This window comes from Eptatretus burgeri, chromosome 9, assembly GCF_056783735.1.
Source record: "Eptatretus burgeri isolate ZD-2024b chromosome 9, Ebu_testis_v1, whole genome shotgun sequence".
Taxonomy (NCBI): Eukaryota; Metazoa; Chordata; class Myxini; order Myxiniformes; family Myxinidae; genus Eptatretus; species Eptatretus burgeri.
Window position 1 is genome coordinate 16,817,167 of NC_140969.1, and position 10,464 is coordinate 16,827,630.

A 10,464-nucleotide genomic window follows, 5' to 3' on the forward strand; every position below is an offset into this window, starting at 1 on the left:
AGCTGAAATACCGATCTCGATCCAAGATGCAATGCTAGAAGTCCACCAAAACAGGTTTTTTGCGGTTTCGTCTCAGACTCTATGACAGATCAAGGGTGAGCATACCACCAAATGAGATATTCCATCGAAGATATAGGGCTGACGGCAATCATAGGAAATGGGGCTGACAGGGTAGTTTAAAAGGTGGAGTACTCATCTTTGACCTATCTCGTTTGGATTTGATTCTCCACCTGATTTTGAACTTTCGTCCTTGTGCATCACAGGATTACTGAATGTTTTTTTTGTTTTATTTTTTAACTTCGGAGGGATACTAAACCGGGCGTCCCGTCCATCAGTATTAATCCTTTGAACCCTAGCGGCCGGTTTACCAGCCGCTATGCAGAATGGTTGGTTCTCACCCACAGAAATATGTTCATGACTTGCTGTGGATGAACTGAAGTTCTGGAGACAGAATAGGGACATTGTGGCCGGTGATGGTGATGAATTAAAGTAAGTGGGATTCCATCTTTGTTACAGCATATTTTTCTGAATTGAAAATGTTCCACAATAATTTTATTACAATTACAAGGGAGGTTATGTACCTGCATTTTATATAACAGTGAAATGTTTCAGTTACACATGTTTAAACATGCAGCCCATTAATGACATGCAATACAGTGCAGGAAAGTAGAATCCTTGATGATAAATCCAACAGGAACAGTAATAGACAATTATTTTTATAAATCGGTTATGTGCCAAACTGAAATGAACCTTTCAGCATTGATAATTGTCCAAAGAATAACACACTACAGAAAAGTATTCTTGAGTGACAGTAATTGTATTCATGTGAATAACCTTCATTTCCTTGCAATATATAAACACAATGCAAACAGATTGTTAGCGAGCTACCATGTGCAGTTTGCGGCTGCTGGTTGCATCATTTTCTGGGAGGGCAGCTGTACGATGGTACTCATTTCACCAAAACAGGAAGGATGACAGGCTGAGTCAACCCCACCTGGTGTTAATTCTATGGAGACAGGGGTTCAAACTCAAGACCCTAAGATCATAAGCAGCCACCTTAACCGTTAAGCCAACACCAGGCTTAGTAGATTGTAAAAATGACAGTAAAAGCTATTTCATGTGAAAATTCAAAATAAATTCAAAATATTTTTAAAAACACAAAACCTAAAAAGCCTGCAAACGTCTCCTCCAGAAACTTTAAATGTATGAGAAAGGATTCTGCATCTCTAGTAATCATTTTGTATGCAGCCTATGGCTGCTGGTTGCATCATTGCTGGGAACACGGCTGTGCCACTGATGCAGTGCCCTATTTCCAGTAAGCTGGTGTAGTCATTTTGCCGACCTCAGAAGAATAACAGGCTGAGTCAATCCACCTGTTGTTCGTCAATGGCAGGTGATCAAACTCAAGACCCCAAGATCTTAAGCTACTACACTTTAACCGTTAAGCTGACACCAGGCTTTGCATCTCCACTGATGAAAGGGAAATATATCCCAGCTTTTGAGGGACACGCACATACCAGCCACCAATGCTACATTAATAATTTGCATGTGAATTAACATATAATTTATCACTTTAAAATCATTTTGCATCATTAGTAGTTGTCATGTTGGTTCAAGTATCTTTCACATAACCTCAAGCATACATATAATGCACTTCTAACTATAAGTATTGAAAGCTTGAGACAGCGTACCCAAGCTTGGAATTCAGTTTTCTGACCCGTACGCATATTTTGACCCGCATCGCAATGCATCATATTATATGCTTTAGAAAAGTGTGCATCCGGTATTGAAAGTCGGTTGAGTTCCAAATGCAACAAGATAAAAGAACTGGCTATCCTTCGATGTGAAAGGGTTATTTGGCGCCATAACATTTCCGCCACTTTGGGACTTCCCAATGTCCTTGGAAGAGTTGAGACAACAGGATTACTCCAAGAAAGAGACAGCTCAGAGGCAATTATGATACGACTTGGTTAACCTGCTGCTTCGGTGAACCAAATGCTATCCTGCAGTTAACACTGCTTCGAAGACCAGTAGAATAAATACATAGTAAACACATCAACCATTGTCAGATTTTCAACCTTCCCATTCCAGTTTACAAATTGCATGTCCTCTCCTTCATGCAATTTTTATCAACTTTTTTTTCAACACCAATACAGCAGTGGCCGCATTTTTGAACCAAATTATGTCACAAATATTTAAAAACATCCAATAATTTGGAATGGAATCTAAAATTCGCATGAAGTAATATGCGACCGAATGCTGATAAAACTGCCAATGATATAACTTGTCTTTGTGATGTAACTACTTCTCCTCCTCACTCCTCGTCAGTGCTTTTTGAACTTGGAACAAAGATATGCTGGTATATGATTCAGTGAAATGTGGGAATGGTTAAACCTCAATACAACCACCCTGATGTACAGTCATCGAAGCAGCACCATACACACACACACACACACACACACACACACACACACACACACACACACACACACACACACACACACACACACACACACACACACACACACACACACACACACACACACACACACACACATATATATATTGTTGAGGGTTGGGGGTCGGTGCGAAAATGACCACGAGGTGAGGAAAGTTACATCGTCTCCCACAAGACTCCCCGGATTTGTAGGCCGTCGCTCCAGATAATTCCGCGAGCCGGCGGGTCGCTGAACCAACCGTGGAACGCCAATACCTCAACTGCGTAGCCTCCACCTCCACCTCCATTTGCACAACTTGTTGGATAATCGTTGGAGGGTTTGTTGGAGGGTTTGTTGGATGTAATAACCTACCTAAAAGGACATCGCAATGCACACCTTTAATTCTCCCACAAGACAAAAGGAAGGGACCTGTCTCACATGTACTTAGCGGAATAACTGACTTTTGGGACATCTGTATGTTTGAATGCATATGGTTTCCAGATCCATAACAATATATATATATATATATATATATATATATATATATATACATACACATTAGTGGGGTATGCTTACACATTGTAAGCAATAATGAACCGTGCTTCCCCATTGTCTCCGGTCGCTCACTGCATTTGATTTTTCCATTTATTTATTTTCATTTACGGATGCTTTCCCACAGTTCTGTGATATCCTTTGGCATGCAGAATTTCAGCTTTCTACATCACCCAGATGGTACCGAACATTTATACCAGTCAGTCAGTGAGTGGTTAGAATAAGCTTTAGATGTAAGATACATGTATACGGACTTGGGCAACGCAAAAACATTGGAGAATTCCTTCCCAAGATGTCCGAATGGATGCCAATGCACAGGTGAAGATAATCCACCATCGTGTGATTATTTTACTAATTTCACCACACAGTAGTTTCACCAAAATTTCAATGTGTCCTTATCTAGCAAGTGCTCCCACCCTTCCCCACTTACTGTGCAGATCTTCCGCATCCACTGTCAATGTTCCAGCTGTGTGAGGTAGCACATGTGGCACAGCCATTGTTGTGAAGCCTGTGTTTGAGGCGAGGGAGTAGCACATCTGGAACAGCTATCAGCGAGCGTGATTTATCAATAAAAGTACAATGTTGATGATTATTTAAAGAAGAAACACGAATGGCAAATGAGAGAAAGAGACAGACACAAGAATAAAGGGTGAAAGGGAATTTAACTATCCACATGATTCTGGGAGATGCGAGTAGGCTTATGCTTTTTGCATAGGCCTATGTTGACACTCATTATGATATAACTATTGCATAATTAACCACTCATTAACCTCTATTTATTATCGTGGTGTGTGTGTGTGTATATTATATATATATATATATATATATATATATATATATATATATATATATATATATATATATATATATATATATATATATATATATATATATATATATATATATATATATATATATATATATATATATATATATATACATATATATATATATATATATATATATATATATATATATATATATATATATATATATATATACAAGATGGAAACAAATAAACACGACATAAAACTGACCGAAGCTTTTCGTGCTGCACTCTTCAGGGTAAAAATCGCAGCAAGTGAAGGCGAGTGCTTTATACGCAGGTCTCAATAAGGTAGACGCTGATTGGTTCAACCGTAATGATGTCACAGTTAATTAATACCACCGATTCAATACTATGTCGTCAAAAGGAATTTGTACGATCTCTGTGTGTCTTTTAGCATGGAAAGATTAAGGGAAGTCCGGGAACAAATGGTGAATGGACCTTAGGGGAAACCCATCCCCCCTCTCTCAAGGATGCGGTTGTAAACATCAATCATCGACGAACTCTGCTTCAGCCAATGGGAGCTCGAGGTGAAGATGATGAGCCGACCAATGGGTGTTCGGATTAACCGTGACGTCATTACGGTTGAACCAATCAGCGTCTACCTTATTGAGACCTGCGTATAAAGCACGCGCCTTCACTTCCTCCTTCACTTGCTGTGATGTTTACCCTGAAGAGTGCAGCACGAAAAGCTTCGGTCACTATTATGTCGTGTTTGTTTGTATCCATATTGTGTATATATATATATATATATATATATATATATATATATATATATATATATATATATATATATATATATAGTGCCGATAGAAAGTCTTCACCCCCTTTCAAAATTTTCGCCTTTTCTTGCTTTTTTGTCTGGAATTAACTTGCCTTAAATCAGACTTTTTTTCCACCTCTATTTACACATCAGAGCCCAGAACTTACAGAGAAAAAACAAATTCTATTAATTTCAGAAAATTAATTAAAAAACAAAAAACAATATCTTGGCTGGATAAGTGTCCAGCGCCCCCCCCCCCCCCCCCCCATGATAGCAATTGCAAATGAGCCCAAAGCTAACCAATCACTTCCAAAATCACACACCAAGTTAATTGGCCTCTACCTTTGTTAAATTGTAGTGATTCTGATTATTTCAGAATAAAATCAACTGTTCTTGTTGGTTTCCTCTACTGGGTGGTACATTTCACAGCAAATAATTAATCAACCTAGAGCACCAAGGAGCTTTCAAAAGACATCTGGGATAAAGTTGTGGAAAGACACTGATAAGAGGATTGCTATAAAAAATATTTCAAAAGCTTTGAATATCCCTTGGAGCACAGTCAAGACAATCATTAACAAGTGGAAGGAAAATGGTATCACCAAGACCCTGCCGAGATCAGGTCACCTCTCCAAACTGGATGACCGAGCAAGGAGGAGACCTATCAGAGAAGCCACCGAGAAGCCAATGGCAACTTTGAAAGAGCGACATACCTTTATGGCAAAGACTGGTCATTGTGTGCATACTTCAACAACATCCCAAGCACTCTACTAATCTGGCCTGGAAGGTAGGGTGGCAAGAAAGAAGCCATCACTCAAAAAAGCCCACCTCGAGTCCCATTTGAGGTATGCAAAAAAAACACTCCGGAGATTCTAAAGCCACGTAGCAAAAGTTTTTGCTGTCTGACAAAACCAAGATGGAACTTTTTGGCCTAAATGCAAAAAGTTACGTTTGGCACAAACCCAACACAGCACACCACCCATAGAACACCACACCCACTGTGAAGCATGGTGGTGGCAGCATCATGTTACGGGAATGGTTCTCATCAGCGGGGACTGGGGCACTTGTCAGGATAGAAGGGAAAATGAATGGAGCAAAATCCAGAAAAATCCGAGAGGAAAACCTGCTGCTCTCTGCAAGAAAGCTGAAATTGAGACAGAAGTTTACCTTTCAGCATGACAATGACACGAAGCACACAACCAAAACTACACTGGAGTGGCTGAGGAACAAATAGATAAATGTCCTTGAGTGGCCCAGTCACAGCCCCAACCTAAATCCAATCAAAAACCTGTGGCATGACTTGAAGATAGCTGTCCATCAACACTCCCCACACAACTTGACTGAGTTTGAACAGTATTGTACAGAAGAATGGGGAAATATTGCCAAATTAAGGTGTGCAAAGTCGGTAGAGACCTATCCCAACAGACGCACAGATGTAATTGCTGTCAAAGGTGCTTCCACCGAGTATTAACTCAAGGGGTGGACACTTTTCCAACCAAGATATTTTTATTTTTTAAATTAATTTTCTGAATTTTGTGGAATTTTTCACTTGGAAGTTGTGTGTTTCTCACTTGGAAGTTGTGGGTTATGATGTGTTAATAAAGGTAGAAAAAAAGTCTCATTTAATGCAGTTTAATTCCAGGCTATAAGGCAACAAAAGGTGAAAAATTTGAAAGGGGGTGTCGACTTTATATCGGCACTGTCTGTACGCTGCTTGAAACATATGTCACCAAGCCTTTTTTTTTTGTTCACCGATACCAAACTGTACATCTTCACTCTCCATATATTCATCGACTGCAGCACTGACGTCCAAATAGCCCTGTAGTTTTGTCTTCAGATATTCTTTTTTCCACGTCGTGTGGCATCATCTCAATTTTGCCACTGACAATCACAGGTCTCAGCTGTAATATTCTTTGACGAATTGAATGACCTTCTTTTTTTCTTTTTCAACACAATTCTGGAGTCGAGACCATTCCAGCAACAAAGTAATTCTTGATTAAATCTCCTTCAGGGAAAGATTTATTTTTGGGAGCCAGAAGCCAGCAGACTTTATATCTGGAAATGTCACAACTTAAGAAACTGCCAGATATTATTGTGGCCCTGAACTGTCAACGTAAAGAGAATTTTTCAATGTCACGATTTCTGATTTACACAACTCAGATCCAGGAGTAAATTTGTGATCGAAGTTTTGCTTTCCTTTTTCACTTTCACATACCGATTTGCAATGATTCTTTCCAACATCTGACTTGCACACATTCTCTTACACAGAAGGGAAAATGCTTTTCCGTCTCTTTGGCTTATACAATCCACTTTTCATCAGCAGAAAGGTCCCGATTTTTTGGGCCTATATTATAGACGAGCAAATACCACCCATCACTTCACTGACGGGTATACTAAGGGGGGGGGGAGAAAAAGAGAGGGGAAGAGAGAGAGGGTGGAGGAGTGAAGAGGAAGGGAGACCGAGGAGGGGTGGGGGATTGAGGGGCAAGGGAAGACATCGTGAGGGGGAGGATCCGTCCGGGCATAACCACCTTCCGGACACATCCGGAGATAACCACCATTTGGATACGTCCGGAGACAGAGAGAGGTGGGGGGAGGGGAAAGGAGAGGAGGGAGAGAGAGAGAGAGAGAGAGAGAAAGAGAGAAATTAGTAGGAGCGTTGGGGAAAGAAAGAGAGGGATGGGGTAGGGGAGTTAGTAGAGAGAATCTTATGCTTTATGAACAACACACACACACAGACACACACACACACACACACACACACACACACAAACACACACACACACACAAACACACAATCGTTGTGTGACTGGTGGAAAAAAAAATTGGCTGTCATTTAGAAAACACATTAATATGCTGAACGGCTCGGAAATCAGGGGTTATCAAATATATTTTACTTCGAAACTCACAAAGCCGTACAACTTTTATAAAGCACACCTGATTCATATAAAATAACCAATTGCTTTAGAAACAGTCATGAGGAGAAAGGAAAATGTGATCGCTCATATGCTGCTGAGGTTTAAAGTTAAAACCTCCACCAACCATCATCATCATAAGATATGGACTGAAACTTTGCCACCATGGTGCCCATAACCAAGCATGCAGGCATGCACACATACCCACGGAGAGTCTCTTTGCAGATCTACCCATATGTACCACGTCCATGTGTGCTGTCTACATACCTCTCCTTGTAGCAACTGCCAACTGTACTTGCCGACCGTGATACGAACTGTACCGCTTCCGATTGGAGTTGTGTAGGGTGCTTGGCAAGCAGCCAATGAAATGGTTGATAGGGAACGGCTGGCTTGGCAAGCGATCGTAACCTGATTGGTATTGGCACGTACCCACAAAAAAAATAAACATTGCCGATTACATTTTCAGATTTCACTCCAGATTTCGAGTTTAGTCCACGTGATCCGATCCTCCAAACTCCGTGAGAGTATATCGTGGAAAATCGCATCATATAATGCAAAAAATTGCTCCAAGCTCTTAATTTGAAAACTATAGCACTGACAAAAGCAATGTATGCAGCAATTCGTAGCTATAATGAACAGGCATTCGATAAAAATTAAATTTAAAAAAAACATTTTGAGCACTTTATCGTTAATAAACCATTGTAGCTTCTTCCAACTCAAGGCATGTTTGAACAGGCTGAGCAAAATTGTGAATTGAGACCCCAGTGAAGGAGAGCGAGGTGACTGAGGATGTATGGAGGTGGATGAGGATGCATCTGATAAAGGATATAAAAGGATATAATTAAATAAGGCTGTTAATTATCGTCAAAAGGGGTGTTTTAATTAGCCCAAGCACCCAATTTTCACTCATGCACACTCTTGGAGTTCCCTTGGTATGCATGCAAAGTTTCAGGCTGCTATGTTTCATGGTTTTGGAGTTATGGAGGAGACACACGGACTGACTGATGCACACAAGTGGAGATATTCTATCAAACAAACTGAAAAATTATTTCTCAAATGTAGAAGCTGCTTTCCAATTAATTTGGCAACTCGTCTGTATAAATTGTAAAAGGGCTTCAGCATTGGCATATAAAAGCTTTGCGTCCACAACAAATCTACCAAGACATTTAACAACGCCAAAGAAGTGAACTACAAACCATATCATTTCAAACAAGTGGCACAGTCTCTGGAAGTGGTGTTCCTGTTGACCTCAAATGAAAGTGGCACGAGTTGGCTTCTCGCTGCACCCATGGTGCCAATCTTAGTCACGACTTCGTGAGTTAAAACAAATATCAGACTGAAAAAAAAATCGAAACTGCACTCTGGGTCCTCAGCTAGTAGGCAAGCCAATGGAGAAACAAGCAGCCACATGCTAAACAGTTTCCGTTTTGTATCCCATTGATAGGCCGGATCTGCATCCGGACCGAAACCAAAATCTAATTGGCTTGTTTATGTCACCAACCAAACTCTTCCACCAAGTTTTGTCATAATCAGTCTGCAACACTTTGATATATTGTGATATATATATATATATATATATATATATATATATATATATATATATATATATATATATATATATATATATATATATATATATATATATATATATATATATATCGTTTTCGGCCCTGCCTCTCAATGGTGAAGAATCACTTTGTAAAAAATTATTAATTCTCATATCCAGATCCAGATCTTCACCCAAATGGAAACAATTCGTCCTTGAGATACACCCAATCCGTCCACCAAGTTTCGTCCAAATCTGTCTCTAACTTTTTGAGATATCCTGCTCAAGGACAAAGAAAACAGACAGACAGGGGTGAAAACAATCTCCGTCCACCTTCAGTGATTGAGGTGATTATGCTCCTTTAGCCTTCGTCATGTTTTTTACTCCTTTGATTTCCTTCTAGTTGTTGCCTTTATTTTGTGTTTCTGCTGGTGATTCCAACCATCGCATGCTCATAAACTTGAACATGTTAAGTGGGGAAACACTTGTTTTCAGAGTTTGTTGATTTATGGTTATTATGTCCATTTTTATAGCTCAGCAACTTGGTGAAGTGGCAAAAGCATTTTTCCATTGCCCTTCGTGTTGTGGATTTGATTCCCATACCCTGTGACATGGATGGTGACCTGCTCGGGATTGGTTCTCAGCCATGAAATCGTTCATGACTTGTCATGAGCACCCCGATGCAACGTCAAGCTGGAGATGGGCCTTCACCACCACCAACAGCACAGCAAACATAAATTGTTCGAAACTGATGGCATCCACAGTGATTACTGTCGAATAATTCTGATGATGAGTTCCATGATTATGATTTTGAAGATGATACTGCTGTGGTGGTGATATACCCGCATATGGCCATGCCAGTTGTATTCTAAATCTTGCATATTTGTTGGCCAACATTTTTTTCCATGGCGTCACACTGTTTACCGCTGGCACTCATCATCTCCGGAGGCCATGCGTGACCCGACAGCACGTAGTAATCATGACGGATTGCCGGCAGCACGATGTTTAAAATGCCACATCGCTTTTGGCCTCCAAGACTTGATGTGGATCCATTAGCCTCATGGTCCACTCCCTTTCTTCATCGACACAACAACTTCAAGGCTATTTGCCCACAGGAGGCAAAACCAAGAACTGATCAAATGTCCATTAAAAATTAAAAAAAGAGGCCATTAAGATGCTCATAACAAGACTGGCAGTCAAATATGGTATTGACAAGGGTAGGCAAAGTATGAAGAGTGAAGCAAGGAGGAGTAAGCCTCAATGAAACATCCTTACTTCTTCTTGAATGCTTATGTTTCTGTATGTTAATTTGGTGTTGGTTTATCCAAACAGGTTCCCATCTTTTACAGAGTTCATTGGCACATAAAAGCTATGCTGTTTCTGTATATTTATCGGATTAAATTTCAAAACCTAATTTTAATTTGATT

General features: G+C 40.0%; 1 long non-coding RNA gene across 1 annotated transcript; it reads right to left on the minus strand.

The window, feature by feature from the left end:
* Positions 1–461: 461 nt before the first annotated feature.
* Positions 462–4,454, minus strand: LOC147019624 (uncharacterized). Its single transcript, XR_015062034.1, has 3 exons — positions 4,028–4,454; positions 3,421–3,498; positions 462–1,006 (listed from the first exon to the last, which is right to left on the minus strand). It is a non-coding gene; the product is annotated as an uncharacterized LOC147019624 (long non-coding RNA).
* Positions 4,455–10,464: the final 6,010 nt, after the last annotated feature.